General features: G+C 55.5%; 1 protein-coding gene across 5 annotated transcripts in view; it reads right to left on the bottom strand.

Annotated features, from left to right (window-relative positions):
* The window catches only part of SBK1 (SH3 domain binding kinase 1), a 47,979-nt gene that overhangs the window by 8,156 nt on the left and 20,870 nt on the right, over positions 1-18,953 (bottom strand). For 2 of the 5 annotated variants that reach the window (XR_007124464.1, XM_047713677.1), the window contains exon 1: positions 15,170-16,031. The exons of 1 other annotated variant lie outside the window; for it this stretch is intronic. The gene's annotated coding sequence lies outside the window, so the exon portion shown is untranslated. Of the gene's footprint in view, positions 1-2,660; positions 11,015-15,154; positions 16,033-18,953 lie in introns of those variants that run through there. 2 more of the 5 variants (XM_047713681.1, XM_047713680.1) reach the window with 2 other exon arrangements.

Below are 18,953 nucleotides of genomic sequence, written 5' to 3'. Positions count from 1 at the left end.
GCCACAGCCACTGCCTTGCCTTCCGAATTCTTTCGGTCTGAATATATGCCAGGAGTCTGTCGGAAACGCCACACGAATGCCCTCAGAGGGGTGCGTCTGTAGCCTGGCCTAGCTCATTTCCTAGACGCCCCCCCCAGCAGAGGGAGGGATGGTGCCAGGCCCACAGACGTGGGGTGCTGCTGCCCTGACCTCCACCACCCAACCGGGCTGCGGCACCTGTCACCACGGCTCAATGCAGTCCCAGCTCTAACGGACAGTCCTGGGTCCCTCTCACTGCAGCCATCTACTAGGCGAAAGTGGCGGCCTCTGCCCACGATGGTCTTTCCTTGCTTTCAGTGCTAGAAGGGGTCACCCGTCCCAACCTCTGCAGAATGCCCACACGCTCCCCCCCGGGTGGGGAGAATTCCGATCCAGGGAAGGCAAGCGGTCTGCTTTGATGTGACAAGGAGAGGGATGGCCCTTTCTGGGGAGAGTGCAGGCCTCTCCCTCAGGGGTTCCGAGGAGTCCACACGCTCTTGGCCTTGAACTCTTCTCCCTGCCCACTGGGGAGAAACTGCTGGGCTGCTCTGCTGACCTACTTCTCCAGGACGTGGTGTGTGGCCTCCCCGAGGGCTGCCGCGCGGGGCTGGCCACGGGCGTGCATGCACATGCGCACACACGTGTGCGATGCTCCCACCCCGGGCTGTGGCCCTGCCCGTCATTTTGGGTTGTTTCTGCATCCTCTGGAAGACTGACTGGTAGCTGCAAGTCGCTAGAAGCTCTTCTTACCTCTCTCCCCACCCCAAGAGAGCGTGGCTCTCTCTGCTGCTGCTTTGGCCTCAGAGCTATACTGTGTAGGCACCAGTCTGGGTCAGGGGTGGGTTTGGGTCCCACATTTGCCCCCTGCAATGCAGGTCCAGCCTGCGTTTTGACCACCATCCTGCACTGCTGCTCTCTCTCCTCTCCTCTGCCGGTCCTGCTGCCCGCCTTGACCTCCCGCAGATCCATCTGCAATCTTCTGGATCTCTGTCCTCAGGTCCCACTCCTCCAGGAAGCCTTCCCTGCTGCCCCAGGTGCCAATTCCTGCCTTTGCTGAGCCCCAGGATGTCTCTGAGAGTTCCTGTTGAAATGTTTTGGGGTGATCTCAATGTTGTCCCTTGTCTGTCCCCGTCAACAAGCCAAGAGGTCCCCGGGGGGAAGGGGCAACATCTGACCCAACTTGCCCTCATCCCTTCCCTTAGTTCCTAGGGCCTGGCATTGGGGGTCTTCACCATTGACCCCTCCCTCTCTCACAACCTCCCTCTCTCTTCAGGCCTGTTCTCTGCAAGGCGTCAGCAGGTGACAGGGAACTAATCCACATAGCCGTCCCTGTCGCTGCGTCATGGCCCAGGTACACACTGCCTCTGACCCAGTTACCACGCATGTGACTTAAGAGGCACAGTGGGGAGCGACAGAAACAGCACAGGCCTCGGGGCTCAGCAGGCTTGCCCTTGATCCTGCCGAGCGTCGCTTTTGAGTGGTGACCTTGAGCAAGTCACTTGTCTGGGCCTCGGGGACCACACCTTTACAACAGGGAGAATCCCAACTATGACAACAGCAGCAGCTAACACTGAAATAGGGCCCTGCTCTGAGGATGGGCTCATCTTCACCATTTAGTGGGTAGGTGTTCCCATGACCCCTATTTTGGGAGAAGGAGAAGGAGGCAGAGAGCCCCGTATAGCCTGCCCAAGGTCAGAGGGCTCACATGGGGATTGGTTCCAAAGCTGGCCCTCTTAACCACAGTTTTCCCAAGCCAGAATGTTGGGGGAACGTCCCATCTGGATCCCTGGATATCCAAGTGGGGAAACTGAGGCTCAGGAGAGAGCAAAGTCTGAGCCGAAGCTGCCTGTGCATCCACTGAACTCCTGCGGAGAGCCGACTGGGTGTCAGGCACTGTCCAGGCCCTTCCCGTGTTGTATTAACTCAATCCCCACAGCGGGGAGGACAGAGCGACTTCTTTCAGGCAGGGCCTCGAGGCCAGAGAGGAAAGTAAGACATGACTGCCTGCCGAGTGCTTGAGGGCAAGTACAAGCTGGAACTTGATCTAAAACATTTTACCTTCATCCCCCTTGAAGGAGTGGCTGTGGACTTGAGTAACTGTGAACTTTCCAGCAGCAGATGGTGGAGGCCCCTGACTGCTTTCCCTCCCCCTCATCCTTTGTGGTTGACACTATGGTCCATGGTCCATGGTCCAAGATGACCTTGTTGTTCCGGGGGACCCCCCCATGCCTTGCACCTCGAGTGTGTGTCCTCACTGGCCCCGAGGAAGGCCCTCGGTTTCCCCTCTGTTGCTGAAGGCGGGTGGGTGTCACCCGGCCTTCCCCTCAGCACTTGTGGCTGTGGCCCTGTGGGCTGGGTCTTCTGCCACATGCTGGGAGGGCTTCCCAAGCAAGAAGCAAGACCGAACCACCTACCACTTCCTGTTGCAGGTGGCTTGAGCTGGGTGTCTCTCTTATATGCATAACCACCCAATGCATTGGTACCTCCCTTCCCTAACACACACACACACACACACACACACACACACAGTGCCAGGCTGGCAAAATTTCACCCGCTGAGTCCTTGTAAGTATCCCAAGAAGGCCAAGATGTCTCCCGTTTTTTAAACAAACAGCTTAACCTAGTACATGCCATGAAATGTACCCATAGTAGGCACAATTCAAGGATTTTAGTAAATGTCCATTGCCACGATCAAGTGGTGCTTTCTACTTTATAGATGAAGCACAGAGGCCCAGGAGGTTGGCGATTTACTATGGTTTTGGCAAAGATAGCCAACTGTCCATCGGAACTTTGTGTTTCCTCTTTTATAAGGCAGAGCTGTTGCAGGAGGGCGGCTGTCAGCAGGGAAGTCTATTTCCCGCCCACCAGGCAGCCAGGTGGGGCCACGTGACCAGCTTCCCACTAGAATGGGAGCAGAAATGATGGCAGTCACTGATGGGCGGGGCCTCTTCAGAGTGGGCGGGGTTTCTCTTTTCTCTCCTCCCGCAAGCAGGCCTGATACAGAGGCCTCTGGGTCGTAAGGGACAGTGGAGGGGCGCCTGGGTGGCTGAGTGAGTTAAGCCTGGGCCTTCAGCTCAGGTCATGATCCTCGGGTCCTGGGACTGAGCCCCAAATTGGGTCCCTGCTCAGCTGCGAGCCTGCTTCTCCCTCTTCCTGCCACTCCCCCTGCTTTCTCTCTCAAAGAAATAAATAAGTTTTAAAACAAACAAACAAACAAAAAGAAAGAGAGTGGAGCTAGGAGCAGCCTGGGTACCTGGCTGTGGGTAGTTAGTCTCTTGCCGATGAAGGTTACCCACTCTACATCTTATGGAACCCGGAAGTAAATGACCGTTGTTTAGGGCTCCTGAGATAGAGGGGTTTCTTTGTTACAGCAGCTAGCACTAGTCTAATCCAAGGATTATGTAGCCAGGAGGCCAAAGAGCTAGGATTTGAACCTCTGTGTGTCCAACTGCCTGGAGGGGGTGACCAGTCTGTAAAGATGCGGGGGCCTGCTCTTATCCTGTCTCATGGGAGAATAAGAATACTGGCAAGCATTTATTGAATGTTTCCATATGTCAAGTGCTGGGCTAACCATGATGGATTAAATGATTTAACAAGCACAAGTCCGGGCGGTAGGTGCTACTCTGATGACCCCATCTTACAGAAAGGGGTACAGAGGAACTGATGGGCTAACCAGTCTGGATCTGAACTCAGGCTGTCAGGCTTCAGGTCCCATGCTCTTATGCACAGTGTCCTCTGAGGCTCCTAAAGGTAAACCCAAGCAGAGAGCCGCACAATGAGACAGTTCTCGCATCACTACAGGGAGGAAATGCGTTCTCAGTCGCTGGCGGTAGAGAAGCAGAGACCTAGATGTCCCTCTGTTGGGGAGTCGGCAGTGGGGGGTTAGGCTGGACCAAGTGACATCAGCCAGGCCTTTCTTACTCTCATTCTGGAAGTCTAAGATTCTCTGTCCCCATGCGCAGGTCCCCTCCCTCAGGTCACCACACCCATGCTGTGCCCTTAGCGCAGGCAAACCCCAAGACTAGCCCTAACCAAGCCCTGGCCTGGAAGGAGTCCATCGAACAGATGATGGTTGCGGGCTGGGTCACTGTTCTGGGTTCATCTTATGAAAAGCCGTGTCACTAAAGCAGCCATAAAACAAAAGCATCATTTCAGGTACTGTGTGGGGACAGGGGGCTGCTCCACTTTGCTTCTATGGAGAGTGAGGGGCTGGATCGTGATGCTCCCAGCCTACTTGGCTAAGCCGGCTTTAGATACCCTCAGCCCGCTTTCCAGCCTCCAAGCTTCTCCCTCTAAGGCCTCCTTATCCATGTCTTAAGACCACATCTGACCCACGCCTTGCCTTGCTCAGGCATTTAGCCTGTGGTGCTTTTTCCTGCTCAGCATGAACTTCCCTTTCTTCAGGGAACGGCCCCTCTCTCAGGCCACATGGCTCAGGAGAACTGTCTCCACCCAGGCTACAGGGCAGGCTCGATACAGCTGGGCTGGCCAGCAGGTTCAGAGACCTGTGACCAAAGCTGACTCCCTGGGATCTAGAACTAGGACTTGGGCTTCAGCCATCGGGAAAGATACGCCTCCCAGTCCCTGGGATGCAACGCCGGAGGGCAAAGTCTGGAGCTGCTGGGGGCCGGCTTTGCCACCATGCAGGGAGAGCCTGCCTGAGAGTGAAACATCAGAGAAGAAAAGCAGAGCTGTAAGGTGGAGGGATTTCTGGTAACTCTGGGCACGTGGATCCAGGCAGGACTGAAAGCAATTATACTCCTGACCATTTGTTTCATGCATCGATACATTTTCCTTTTTGGCTTAAGCCACTCTAAATTGAGTTTATGTAACTTGCAACCTAAAGATTCCAGAGAAGTATGTCTATTCAGGCCTGGGCACTGTGCCGGGTGCTGGCATGGGGCGAGTGGGTTAGAGCAATGCATCAGGTAGAAGATATGAACCTACGAACTAGGAAGGCAGACAAAATAAGGACTCAGATAACCAGAAGGCCAGAAATGCCATATCAGTGCTCTAGCATTTCCAAGGAGGGCACGACAGAGGGGATCGTTGGGCTTCCTGGAGGAAGTGACATACAGATGGGCTTTGAAGGGGATTGACAACCCAGCAAGAAACCCAAGAGGTCCTCGAAAGCAACCCTCATGCCTTAATCACCTTGGTAGTCCTAGGGCTTAGCCAGGGTGTGACAAATGCTGGGTAAATAATTCTTTACGTGTTCGGTGAGTTGTAACTTTTTATGTATTGGTTCTCTTGAACAGGCCCCTGCAGGCACATAGTTAATTTCCCAGGGGCTTGTGTGAGTTATCATTTGCCCACAGAAAGCCAGTGGCTGGGCTGGGCTGTAGGCCAGGGCCTCTGCACAGTGGGGGGTGCTCCGCCTGTCACAGCCCAGCCTGAGCACAGCAGAGGGGGGGCGTGGCTGGGTGTGCCACTGGTGGGGACCGAGAGGCCACAGGTGCTGTGAGAGAGGAAAGTGACAGAACTGCTAACACTAAGGATCCCCGAGGTGTGCCAAGGGCCTCAGAGAAATTAACTTATCTAAGCCTTGCAGCAGCCTGTGACATGGGGACTGTTATTTACCCCAACTTACAGATGAGGAAACTGAGGCCCAGAGCAGTCATGTCCCTTTACCAAGATCATCCCATAAATGGCAGAGCTGGGATTCAAACCCAGGCATTATCACTCCAGTGTCCAAAAGCCTGGCCTCTCTGTTTCATTGTTCCTAAATCGGTATCGTGCCAATTACCACTCATTTTCTCAACATGCCAATGCTTCACATTGGGGCTGTCATCTTCATGGCACGCCTGTGTAACAGAGAAGGATGCAGAGGCCTAGAGGGGTTCAGCAGCCTGCTCCAGGCCACTCAGCCAGTAAAGAGCAGAGACAAGGACTGAACCCCAAACTTCCACCTCAACTCTTCTCTACTCTTGGTCTCTGCCCCCCACTATCTTCAGCACCACAGGCAAGGACAGCACCCAGGCAGCCCCACACAACTGTGCAAGGCTAGGCGAGGCCAGAGGCGGGGAGGCAGCCCGGATGGGGATGGAGGGAGGGACCACTGCAGAACTGGAACCCAGGCCCCCCCTTCCCTGGGGAAAGGTAGGACCGGATACACTGACATTTATTTAACCAAACCCCTACTGGGTCATGTCCAACTTTTTGCTACTTTAAACAAGAGTTGCCTTGTACCTAAGTCATTTTGTAGTATGGGGATGTGTCTGTATGCTCAGCTCTAGAAATGGGTGGCCAGCTTAAAGGGTGAATGAGTTCCGAATTTCTATAGAATGTTCGGTGTCCCCCAGAGGGCTGTGCCACTGGCCCTCCCCCAGCCATGTAGGAGACAGCGGGTTCTTGGTGGGGCACAGCAGCTGCCTCCAGCTCCCTCGCCCTCTCTGGGCCTCTGTCTCACTTGCTTTAGTATCCTACTTTGAAATGGGAGGGAGGTGCAGGGGAATAAGAATAGGTTTCTCACGTACATGTATTTGCATGAAGGAGCTCCGGAATCCACAACAGACATTAATAAAGGTACTGGACCTTCTCAGCCCTCACTCCCTCTGGTCTGAGCCATCCCAGTCACACGGGTACAGTGGTAACTTCCTACCTAGCACCCCCCACCCACCACAGCTCAGCACTCACCATCAGCTCCCATTTCATTCCAAAGTCCTTACAGGAGCCCTCAATTTACCCCTCTGAACTGTCTCCTCCCTCCCCTGCTCCAGACATGCTGCTCTCCCTGCTGTTGTTCCCCAAACATGCCAGCTCCTGGCCTGGGGGCTGTTCTCTCTGCTCTTAGACGGCCATATGGCTCCTTTCCTCCAAGTTCTGCTCAAACGACACCTTCTCAACTAGGGTTCCTCTACCGCACTCCCCTTATCCTGCCCTAGTGTCCCCAAGTAAACGGTATCCTTCTAGCGTATTATATAATTTACTGAGATCTACCGTGACCCTCTCTCTTTGCCACTAGAACTTCAGCGCTAGGAGGGCAGGGATGCTGGTTTTGTTTCCTGCGGATCCCCCAGCAGCTAGGACAGTGCCTGCCCATCACAGGGACTTCATCACTATTTGGTGAATGAATGGATGCATGAAACAGTCTCTGGGGAGAGGAGTGGGAACTGAGTGAACGAAGGCAGGGCAGGAATGAAACTTTTCACTAGGTAAGATCCTTTTAGGTCTAGGCAGTGAAAGTTAGTAAGTGTGGCTGATGGTCCAGGTGAAGCCAAAGGGAAAATGCAAGGGGATGTCATCCCCATTCACCCAGGCTCCACAGCCCAGGGCTGGGATCCCCTTCCAAGGGCCAGAGGAGTGGCCCAGCTTGGTTGCCCTGGATTCCCACAGTGGGTCAGCCCATGCTCAGGAAGGTGGGGGCCCCTGGGAGCTCCTTGACATCCCACCTTGAGCAGAGCCCTCTTTATGTCCCTAAGGTGGGGGTCCCAGTCTGGCTCTCTGCTGCTTGCCATCTTCCCCAGAGTGGGTCGTTGACCCTCATTTGTTTACCCCAGTGCAGAAATGTGTTCACATGGGGGTTCTCCTATCTGCTGCCAGGGAGTCGGGGCACCCAGAGGCTGGCCCTCTGGCCCCAGGAAGGCTGTAAGGTGTTTGGCAGAGCACTGGCCTCTGCTGCTGGTCCCAGGGAGCTCCTGGCAGCCCCCTGCCTTCCCTTCTCTTCAGTTTCCCAGTCTATCCAACGAACTATTTAGTGGTTCTTAACTCTTCACGGGTCACAGAAGGCTGTGTGAAAAGTCCCCAGTCACCCATGCACACTTTTACACGAAACATCGGGGGGCCAGGGCTCCAGGGAGCCCTCAAGTGGCTCCAGGTAAGGCCTCTCCCTCCCCTTGGTCCTTCAACATGAATAGAGACTCCAGCAAACATTCCATGGCCCTTCCCGTTCAAAAGGAGGAGAAGAGTATTCTCCCATCACTTCCTTGCTTCCTGTCTTGGTGCAAATTCCAGCTCCACCCCTCTTACTGTGTGATCTTGGACAGGCTGTGCCACTTGCCTGAGCCTCAGTTTGCCCATCAGTGAAAGGGGGCTGACAACGTCCGTCTAACGTGGTGGGCCTCAGTAAGAATGAAACCGGCATTGGCTGGACAGAGGGGTCTGGGACCATGGGTCTGTCGTGGATTCACAGCGACTCAGCACCGTCTGCCTGAAGCTTGGTTTTCTACGCTGGAGATGGGGGCTGTCTGGGCTTGGTTGAATCTCAGCCCCCGAATCTGCGCGAGCCAGAAGGGACTTAGGAGACCATCTGACCCGGCTCCCACGTTTCCCAGGTGGGAAGACTGAGAGCAAGATAGAGCAGCCGAAACTGCAAACAACCTCCTTGCCACTGCCCTCCCCGCTAGGGGCAGCCTGGGGTTCCCCTTGCTGCGAGGCTCTGCCTCGGCCTCCCCTCCAGCTGGCGCAGTCTGCCCTTTCCCTGGGGCACATCCTTGTGGTTATTAATAGTCTGTGATGCTATTCGCCTGCAGCTGGTGCCCAGAGCTGGAACGGGCTCTCTGCCTCTTCTTGCCCTTCCAGCCAGACCCTGTGGGGGAAGGAGCGGTCCCGGGCCTCACCCCTCCCCACCTGCCTGAGGGCCAAGTGCCTGTGGCAGCCCCTGCGGGTGTGGGAGGAGGCAGGGGCCTTGCTGCCTGGGCGAGGCGGGCGGCCCCGCACGGAGGCGGATCAACAGGAGTGGGGGGCTGAGAGCACAGAGGGGGCCTGCCTCTCGCTGACCGGTCGAGGGGTTGCGGCTGGGTATCCACCAGGGGACAGGTGGCAACCATTGGAGAGAAAGCTGGGTGAGCCAGAGGCTCCCTGAAGAAATGAGCCCTTCCCTGGCTACAGCCCTCACCTCTTCCTGAGCCCCTACAGAGCGGGGAATGAGGACGGAGCCGAGCTCGGGAGACTGGAGCCCACATTCAGGCATTCCTGGGTAATTTCTAGCCACGAAGCCCTGCGTAAGTCACTTACACTCTCTGGGCCTCCATTCCTCATCAGTAAAATGGGGATAATAAGGTACAGGTTAGAAGGTTATTAATAATAGTTAACATTTATGAACCACGTAAAGTATTAAGTCCTTTATGTATATAGAGAGACTGGTTTAAGCCTCACGAGCGTCTTTGGAGAACCTATTATTATTCCTATTATGTCCCTTCAAGCTCAGGAAATGGAAACAGAGAAGGAAAGATTAGCTGACATGCTTGGTGTCACATGGCTAAGAAGTGGCTTAGAGCTATCTGTCCGGCCCCACAACGTTCAGTAAATGTTTGTGGAGCACTGTTCTCAGATCTGGAATACATTCACGAACCAAGCAAACAGACCTGCCCTCAAGGAGCTTCTTGCCTAGTTAGCAGGCAATCATGAAGGTAGCTAAGAGATGTGGGTCAGAAAGTACAGAGTCCTAGAGGGGAAGACAAAGCAGGGAGAGGTGAGGAAATGTTGGGGGTGAGGAGCGAGACCATGGACGGGTGGTGGTCAGGAAAGGCCCCAAGGTGGTGGGAGAGCTTTTGTGGCAGAGGCTGCTGGAACAGTGAGGAGGCCATCATGGGTGCAGAGGAGTGGCTGGGGGCAAGGGGCAAAAGGTGTGGGGGAGAAGTGAGGAGGGAACGGCAGCGTGCAGGGCCTCGGAGGCCACAGCAAGAACCTGGCCTTCACCTGGTGACATGCCTTCCAAACCCCTGGCCTGAGCAAACCCTTCCTGAAGCCAACATGTGTGCCAGGCTCTGGGAGGTGAAGAGACAGCATAAACCTGACCTAGCTCACCCTTAAGAGACTTGGAGGTCAGCCCCTGTAGCAACTCCACCACTGCCCCAGGCGTGTGGCTAAAGAGGAAGGGGTGAGGGAAGACTTAAAAGCTTCTGGAAAAGTTCCGGGGGCCTGCACTGCCGATTCCTCCATGTTGCAGTGCTCGCCTGTCATGGTCCCATGTGAGCAGAGGTGTGGGAGCAGGAAAGCTGGGTGGTAATGTCCGAAACTGCAGGCAGAGCCCAGGTTAGGTCCTGTTGGGCACTTCTGGCTGGCCTTGCCCTTTGAACTGTGGGTGAATGGTGGAAAAGTAGGCAGGATGTTCTCTGAATCCTGGATATGACAGCTCGAGTAAAGACCTTCACCTCTGAGTCTCCACTTTTTTACCTGTAAAAGTGGGGCTACCATTCCCTTTCTGCTCAGGACTTGCGGGGACTAACATTAACACCAAACCTTTAGTGGGGTACTCACTGCCATTCACTTTACAAATATTCATTCACTTAATCCTCACAATGACCCTCCAAGGTAGGTACAAGCACCATCCCTTTTTGTAGATGAGAGATCTGAGGCACAGAGAGGTTAAGCACCTTGCACAAAGTCACACAGCAGGGTCTAGAGGTCATGCTTTTTGCTACTAAAATATGTTAATTGGGGGCCTCATTGCCCCTTCTGGAGACAGTTGAGGGGGTGGTCAGGGCCAGCAGATATCTGAGCTCTCAGGATAGGAAGATCTCCCTGCAGGGCAGTGGGCTTTAGCTAGGGAAGGGGAAGCCATCCCATGGGAACGGTTGGGCAGACTCAGGGGAGCTATCCTGGAGTGGGGATTTGTGCAGCCTCTCTGGGGCCTGACCAGGAGGATGAGGAGGCTCTGTCCTGTCCAGCCCCCACTGAGGTCCCTCAGGGCCATCCCAACAACCAGAGGCAGTTGGAACATTCTGTGGCTAAAGTCGCAGGGAAGGAGAGCTGGTGCAGTGGGGGAATCACTGTGGCTTCCTCCCTCTGGGACCAGCTCATTTGCATACCCCGCAGGGTGTGGCAGAAGTGACAGAGCAGACACTGAAGTAGCGGCACAGCTGACAGGCTTTACTTGTAACAGGCTCATTTAGTCCTCACCATAACTTGAGAATGAAGGAGCTATTATCACCCCATACCACATCAGAAGAAACTGAGGCACAGGACAGCTGCCTTGTCCAAGGTCACATAGCCAGGGAACGGTACAGGGCGGATTTGAACCCAGGGAGTTCCATGCCAGTTCCACTTTGGTGGCTCCCAGAGGTGGGCAGTGAGAATCCTCCCTCTGGGTTCACGTAGGGCTGTTCTCAGCACTAAGTGAGAAGGTAGAGCCCCAGGGTCCGGCATGGAGCTCTTGACATTGGAAAACGTTCCACCGCTTCCACCCAACCCCGATAATCCCCAAGTGGGGATTGAGTTGGGAATCCAGACCTGTTCTCTCTCTGGACTGTGGCCCAGCTATGGCAGGGAGTGAGGAGGGGCTCTGACTGGACCCTTCAGGCCTATTGCTGTGGTTTCTGCGGCCAGAAAGGGGGTCCAGGGAGCAGGGGAGGGAGTGGGTGGTTTGGGTGAGACTCAGGATTTGTTGGAGATGCTGGTCCTGACTCTGGCCTGATGCCCAACCACCTGGGGCAGAAAGCCTTGGGAACTCGCTCAGCAGACAGAGGCAGGTGCCTCACCTAGAAAGCAGAGGTGGGCAGAAGGAGGGCCTCAACTACAGAACGATGGCTAAGCTGCCTTAGATCCCACCCCAAGAGCCACAGCGCAAGGTTCTGGAAGGGCCTTCTCGGGCTAGAACCCCAAGCCACCCACCCCCTCCCTCGGCAGGGTCACACTTCACGCTCTTAAGCACCACACAGTACGGGCCCTCAGACACTCTCTTCCCCTTTCGTGGGGATAGCAGAAGCCGTGTGGGCTCCAAGGACCGGCTATGGGGACACCGGAGTGGCGTTACCACCAAGGCGCAGTCATCCACTTGCCAATTTCCCTTTTAAAAAGAGCACTTTTCACATGCCAGACCCTTTCCTAAGTCCTCTTAATGCTGTAGCTCACTTAACCCTCTGATGACCTTGAGATAGGTATTATCTTTGTTTTCCACAGAAGTAAACTGAAGCACATGGAGGGTAAGTAACAGACTCAAGGTCACAAGCCGCTAAGTGGGAAACCCACAGAGTCCAAAGCCTGTGATCTCCAGCAGGGTGCTCTGCAATCTCCCTTGACCTCGGGCTGCTATGGATCTTTATCCAGGAAGATGGCACACTCCCTTCCAGGGCCATGTCCTGTGGCTGGGGCCCAGTGCTGGCCCCTGGCCCCCAGCCCAGCTGCTTGGCAACACCCATTGGTTCATGAATGTTTAGGGAATGTCAATAATTTTGAGTGACTTCTGTGTCTAGGCCCCTGTCTCTCCTGCCTGACCAAAACTTAAGAGCAGCTTGAACTCAGTCCTAGAAAGTTAGAGCAAGGAGGAAGCTTATAGTGAGAGAACCTCAAGTCCAATTCCTTTCTGGACACATGGGTAAACTGAGGCCCAGACAGCAGTCCTCCCCCAAGAGTCCTCAGCAATGCCTGGGCTTAGGGCCTCGGACTTTTGCTCCTGAGCAAGTGGGACAATTAAAAACAAGTTTTTGGTGGTTGCCTCCTTCTAGCACAATGAGGGGTCACAGGATGGAGCCCAGAGTAAAAGTGGGGCCGGGCTGGGATGCTCTGGCTTCAGGGATTCGGGTTCACCTTCCCACTTAGCCCCAGAGGGACACTGCTCTGTGCTGTCCTAACTTGGCCATGGCGGAGGCAAGGAACACCCATGTGTGCAAAACACACACAGATGGAGGTCACGCTCTAGGCAAACATTTTCTGTTCTCCGCCCTGGGCTTGCAAAGCCAGATGCCTATAGGAGGGGCTGGCAGGTCCCGTAAAGGAGTGAGCCGGCCAGGGGAGGCCCCCGGTGAGCTGGAGGGCAGGTGCCCTAAAGAAGGTGGTGATTCTTTGGCCCTAGCCTGGGAAGGCCACGTCTGATTCTTCAAGAGGATCCAAAAATCAGAACTCGTCTATGAAATCGTATGTTGTTTTCCAACACTGGCAACAAATGCAAACACGAGAAAAACACTGTTTGGATCACCAGAACGCATCTGGAAGCTGTATTTTACCGCAGGTGCCGTACCAAGCGCCGGCCTCTAGTATGGACAAAGCTGTGGCGTAGACAAGACAGACCTGGTTCCATCTCCTGGAGCCCAGGGTCTAGATGTGGAGACGACATCTCCCAGCACCTAAGGATGCGTCCTGCAGTCTCCAAGCTGCCAGCCATCAACTAGTCCAACTCAGTTCTGCACTCTGGGTCAGGCCAGTTCAGGTCAAACGGGGAGGTCAAGGCAGAAGGCTGCTTCTGAGCCATCCTATGGCGGGGCCTCTCAAGTTGAGGCACCAGCCCCAAAGGAGGGAGGGAGTCAGAGGACACAGAGGAGAGGAGCCAGAAGTAGAAGATGGTAAATGAGAAGCGAGAGCTGATGCCACAAAAGGCTCGGACTTGTGCTAAATTCCAGACTCAGGGGAAGCCACTGTAGGTTAATGAGGAGGGGAGATCTACTCTCTGTCCCCTTCTGGCCTTTTGATGGTTTTCCCTAGCCACAGTGACTCCAATCTCTGCAGTTTGGCCTCTCACTCCACACCCTTGCCTGTGGGTCATATGATAAGGCCCTGGGCTCCATCGGAAATGAAGTCCTTCACAGAGGGAGAAGACACATCTGGGTGCTCCCCGTGGCACAACTGTGATCTATCTCTACACTGCAGAGTGAGTGGCTTACTCTCTGTCATTATCTCTGGGAGATGCCACACGCTTGTCCAAGGTCACCCAGTCTTCAGAGCAGCTGGCTTCCCTATAGCTTGGGCTGATGGCACCTGCCTCAACTGTCCTTGAATTTGCAGGAGGGACTGCCAGAGGTCTGGCCTGCAGCATCCCCAACCTCTTCTCCTGCTGGTCACCTCCTCTCTCTTGGGTCAATGCTAGCAGCAGGTGTGGTAGGGGCACTTGGTATTGAGAATCGGGGAGAAGAGGGATCAGGCACCCAGGCTCAGGGCCCCCAAGTCTGTAGCAGGAGGATGATCAGGGGTTGCAAGTGTGGGGTCAGGACTGGTCAGCTAGACCTGACCAGTAGGACCAGGCCTACCTCCACTGGCCCAACCTCGAGTGGCCTGAGAGCAGCCCAGGGTCTCCTGACCTGGAGAGATCAGGAAAGAGAATCAGGATGATGTGGGGGAAAAAGCCCTTGAGTCCACTAGCTAAAGGTTTGTTGAGTAAATAAATGAACAAAGGAACTCCCAGTGGGGCTACCTGTACCAAGTCCTGCCTTCCCCAGCATCACCGCTTGCCTATGGAGGGCTCAGAGAGAAGAGACTGGGGGAACCCCAGCGGCCCGGAGTGTTCCCTCAGCAAGGTCCAGACCTTTCTCGGGACCTCTGATCCAGAATTTCAGGGTATAACATCCCCTGGGCCTCTCCTCTTCGCATGAGCTGTGAGGCCTGGGGATCAGGACCTCCCTGAGGGCCGGGCTGGGTTACTGCTGTGTATAGACTGGAAAGCTAAAGCAAGGACCTAGAATGGTCCTTTGGTTGTCCAGGACACACAGATCCAACCTGAGGTTTGGCCCTGGGAATTATGGAGGTCAGGAGAAGGGAAGGTCTTGGGCTTGCCGGCCATGGGGCACATGGGGACAGAAAGGTGCCCTGACCTGAAATGGCTTCTTCGTCCAGACTACCTCTCTTCCCCAGAAACCACTGCCTCACTTTGGAAAGAGCTTGCCCTCTCCTGCAAAACATACAAAGTATGACTTGGGGGAACCCCCTCCTTGTAGCCTGGGTGGGGGGCAATGGAATCACAGAGAAAATACAGGATTCCCACCCATTCTCTCAAACACACCCCTTCCCTGCCCTCTCACAGACAAAGACACACACCCCAAACCCCGGCCCTCACCCTAGGGCCACAGCCACAGGCCCCCTCACCTGTGGACATCCTCAAATCTTCCCTTCCCAGGGGGGACTTCACTTGAGGACTCAGCCTGCCCTTGGTGGGGCCGGGGGGTATGTATACTCCAAGGACCCAGAGTCCAACAGCTTCTGGCTCACAGTTTTCAGAAGGGGGGGGGGGACTCTCCACCGTCTTCCCTCCCTCTCCATGGCATAAGGGGCTCTACCACTACTCCCCCCTGGGAACCGGGAGCAGCGCCCAAACCCCAGGGCTAGGGTGTGAGGTGGGGGAAGGGAGAGGAGGAGGGGGCGGCTCCTCCGAGCGAGACACAAAGAGACGTCCTTCAGCCTCGGCTCCATGGCGACGCTGGGGAGGGGGCAGTGTGCACCCAGTACTTCCTTCCCCACCTGCAGGGTTAGGGACCTCGGCGGCCACTCACCTGGGCCCGACTTACCTGGGCTGGGGCCGCGGGGACGCCGCGGCAGGGGGCCTGGGCGCCGTGTCGGTTTCCGTCAGCCCGGCCCGGGGGGGCTCAGGGCGCCACAACCATAGGCTGGGATGCGAAGGGCGCCGCGAGGGGCTCAGTCGCCCGAGTCCTGGAGCTTTGAGGGGGGCCCCGAGGCCTCTTGCTGGTGAGGGATAGCTCTCGCGCTGTCCTCAGTTCCCTAGATTTGGGGTTCCTGTGTACCGGAATTGGGGGGTGTAGGAACCCCCTGATCTAGGGGCGTTCTGAGCTGGGTCTTCGTGTCTTGAGGTGTGGAGTTGTAACGACCAGGTTCTTGACCGGGGTGGGGGTGTCCCAGCAATCCCGGACGGCGGGGGGAGTCGCTGCGTTCTAGGTCTTGGGGGGGGCAGATCGAAGAAGGGGAGTCTTAGCCGTACCGTAGGGAGGTCACTCTCTTCTGAATACCGAGGAAGTCTCCGCTTTCCCCAGCTGGGGAGTCGCTTTCTGTTGGATCTGGAGGGGTCTCCCGCTTTCTTGGGGGTCTCTGGGTCCTGGATGTGGTGGGGGGGATCCCCGCGCTCCCCGGCTGCGGGGGCTTGCTGAGTCCCGGCCACCGGCAGGAACTGGGAGGTAGCCCCTCAGCCGCTGGGGGGCTCCGTTGCCACCGCTACGAGCAGCCCGGCCCTGCGGTCCCGGACCCCGGCCTGGTCCGGGCTCTGGCTGCGGCTCCCGCTTGCGATCCGCCCGGTGCTCGGGCCCCGGCCCCGGCGCCCGCCCGGGCAGCGCTCCATCGCTGCATCGCGGCTCCGCCCTCTGGCCCGCGCGCACCTGCCCGCCTGGCCCGCGGCTCCGCCCTCCGGCTCGCGCGCCGCCGCCCGCCCCTTTGTCCGCCCCGCTTGGCGCGCGCTCTCGCGCACGCGCACTCCCCTCGGCGCGCGCTCGCTCTCCCGCCGCGCCCTCCCGCCGCGCGCCGCGGGGCGCACTTTCTCCCCACGCCGGAGGAGCGGCGCGCGGCGCCCCCACCCCGCCTTCCGGCCGCGCAGGGTCCTAGCGCCCGTGGGTTCCTCTCCATCTTCCCACCCCCGTCTTTTCTAGGTCAGAGCCCACGAGGGGGCGAGAACGAGGTTAGAGAGGACTCGGGGGAGTCTGAGAGGGTCACCTGCTCCAGCTTCCTGGCCCCTGCGGGACCAGACTGCCCCAGACTGTCCCAGTCTGTTCTTGTGGGGCGGAGCATGTGTCCGTTTCTGGGAGGGAAACAGCCTAGCTCTGCAATCGCCTGTGTGCGTTCATTCATTCGTCAGTATGTCCTGTCTGTCCGCCCATCCATCCATCCATCCATTCTCTTTTGAGCAAGACTTCGGAAAACTACCAGTCTACTCAGGGAAGAGGTCGTGAACTGGGGTCTTGGGGGCTCTATCCAGTCCAGGTCGTGTTTGGGACCCCCTCTGTGAACAGTCAGTGACTCATCTGGGAGGCAGCTGATATGCACAGTGCTGACCAGAGAGAAGAGAGGAAAGGGGATTCCAAACGGAGGGAGAAGTGTGCAGAGGCACTACCTGGGTGTGAGGAAGGAGCATTGTCTGATGCTGGTGTTTGGGGGCTCAGAAGGAAGAGGGTGGAGCTGAGATAGGGACTGCTCATGCTCCCATGCCTTATTCGCTTTTCTTCTCAGATTCATCCATGCAACCCCAGACACACTGTTTCATTAATGAAAAAGCCCCCAACACATCCTGCACCTTCCCTGTTTCTTCCCTTTGTTCAGACTGTTTTCTCCACCCAGGATACTCTTCACAACCACCCTGATTGTGTCTAGATCTTTAGAAGGGATGGCAGACTCGAAGATCTATGGATCGCATAAATTAGTGACTGGGGTCAGGTATCAGGTGATAGGAAGTGGTGAGATGCGGCAAACTGGAGCATCGTGGGCCTGTAGGGTCAGATGATCTTCCAAGAGAAGCAGAAAATCCATATTCGGACATAGTGTCTTCCAATTCTCTGGTATTTGAAACCCATCCCCAAGTTTGGAAATAGTGAATGGGTCAAATGAAATGTGTTTTGGGGCCCAATCTAGACCATGGGCCATAATTTTGCAAATTCTGCTTCTGAGAGTATTGCCTAAGTTCCCTGCTTTTCTCCTTCCTGCTTCTGTCTAGACGCTTTTGTTCTAGAATCCAAGTACTGGAGGACCATCAGCTCTGTAAAGCACTATGTGGGTTGGGTTGCTTCTCTCCATAATATGGCCAAGGATGTCCTGTTACTTCCAGGGCAAGCAATCTAACTTCCCTATCCTGGTGTTCAGACCCCGGAGCCTTTGGGGCCTCTACACTTCCCTAATGAGGTCCCCTCTGCTCCATTAAGCCTTGACCTTAGCCAGTGTTCCTGGAATATGTGCTTTCTCAGATTTTCATGCCTTCTACTCTTGGTTTTCTTTGCACAGAATGTCTTTCTCTTCTTCTTTGTTCTCCACTCAAATTATCCCCACCCTCCCCAGGTTTCTTTTCTTTGTCTGCCTTTCCTCTCTCCCCACTCCATGCCCTGCCTATAGTCCAGAGTTTCCAGTTTCACCCTTTGTTCTACACCTCTCCCGGTAAGGCCTTATTGCCCCAAACAGTCTAATGGAGGGGTTTAAGTTATGAGGCAGACAGAAGCAGGAGGCCAGAGAGGGAGAAAGAGGGAAGGAAATGTCTTCCTGTGTCTAGTACCCGAGTACCAGAACATTAGAATTTAGAGGGCGTTTTCCTCTTGTTACAGATGAGAAAACTGAGGCCAAGAGAGGGACAGGAGCAGAATCTGGCCTGGAAATGCTCCCAGCCATGGTGATCCGAGGTTATCAAGTCCACCTTCTGCTGAAACCTTTCCTGATTCCTGGCCTGGGGATTTGATTACCCACAATGCAATTAGATAATGTTTGCCAAAATGCATTGTGGGTATTCAAATCTCCCCCATTCAGCGCCCCCCTCCTTGCCCGCCCGCTCCCACTACCACTCCAAGCTGTGCAGGGTGAGAAGTCCCTGTCCCCAAAGGGGGCGCACTCTTCTCAGGGGACACATCCAGGGTCCCCTTAAAGTTTAAGCTGCGGCTGTTACCAGGTCACTTTGGGTTCCCTGTGCTTGGAACTAGCAGGCAAGAAGAGGAGTCACTTCCCTTCCCTGACCCTAATCCGTTTCTAGAAGTTATTAGAGAAGTACCCTGCTCAGTTACTAGAAGAAGGCGGGGGTGCTTTTACAAAGTGGGATCAGGGAGAAATACATGTGGAACCCCACGATCCACAGGAGGGATCCATTGGTGATGGTGACCAAGAGTTTTGTTTTCTTCTAGCTCATCCCGGACAATGACTGAGTGCCTCGAAGACAAGAAGGACCCCAGTTCCCTAGAGACACAGAGCTTCCCTCATGGGCAGCTGGGGATCAAGGACTTCCCGTTGGCTTCATCAAAACTTTCTTAACATTCTTATCCCACCTTCCTTCTTTTGTTTCCTCTTCCAAGCACTGGATCTCTTGAGCCTGATGGTTCGCCCAGCCTCTTCTGGCTCCCTTCTGATTTTCCTGCCCAAGCATTTTCCCCAGTAAGACACCCGCTTGCAATATCTGACCCCATCCTTGGTCCTCTTCTTGGAGGAATGAACCCATCACAACATATTTGAAGGGAGGAACTGAAACAACTATTTGTTATGCCGCTCTCCCTTTTCCTTGACACCTGGGGATAAGCCACTCCTGCCAGCTTGAAGTTTTGTATCCACAGCAATGCCACCCCTCAGAGAACACCTTCATGGGTGTGATCTGGGTAGTAGAAC

Source organism: Lutra lutra, chromosome 18 (assembly GCF_902655055.1).
Source record: "Lutra lutra chromosome 18, mLutLut1.2, whole genome shotgun sequence".
Classification (NCBI taxonomy): domain Eukaryota; kingdom Metazoa; phylum Chordata; class Mammalia; order Carnivora; family Mustelidae; genus Lutra; species Lutra lutra.
Note: the sequence above shows the minus strand (reverse complement) of the source record. Positions and strands in the feature narration are given on the sequence as shown.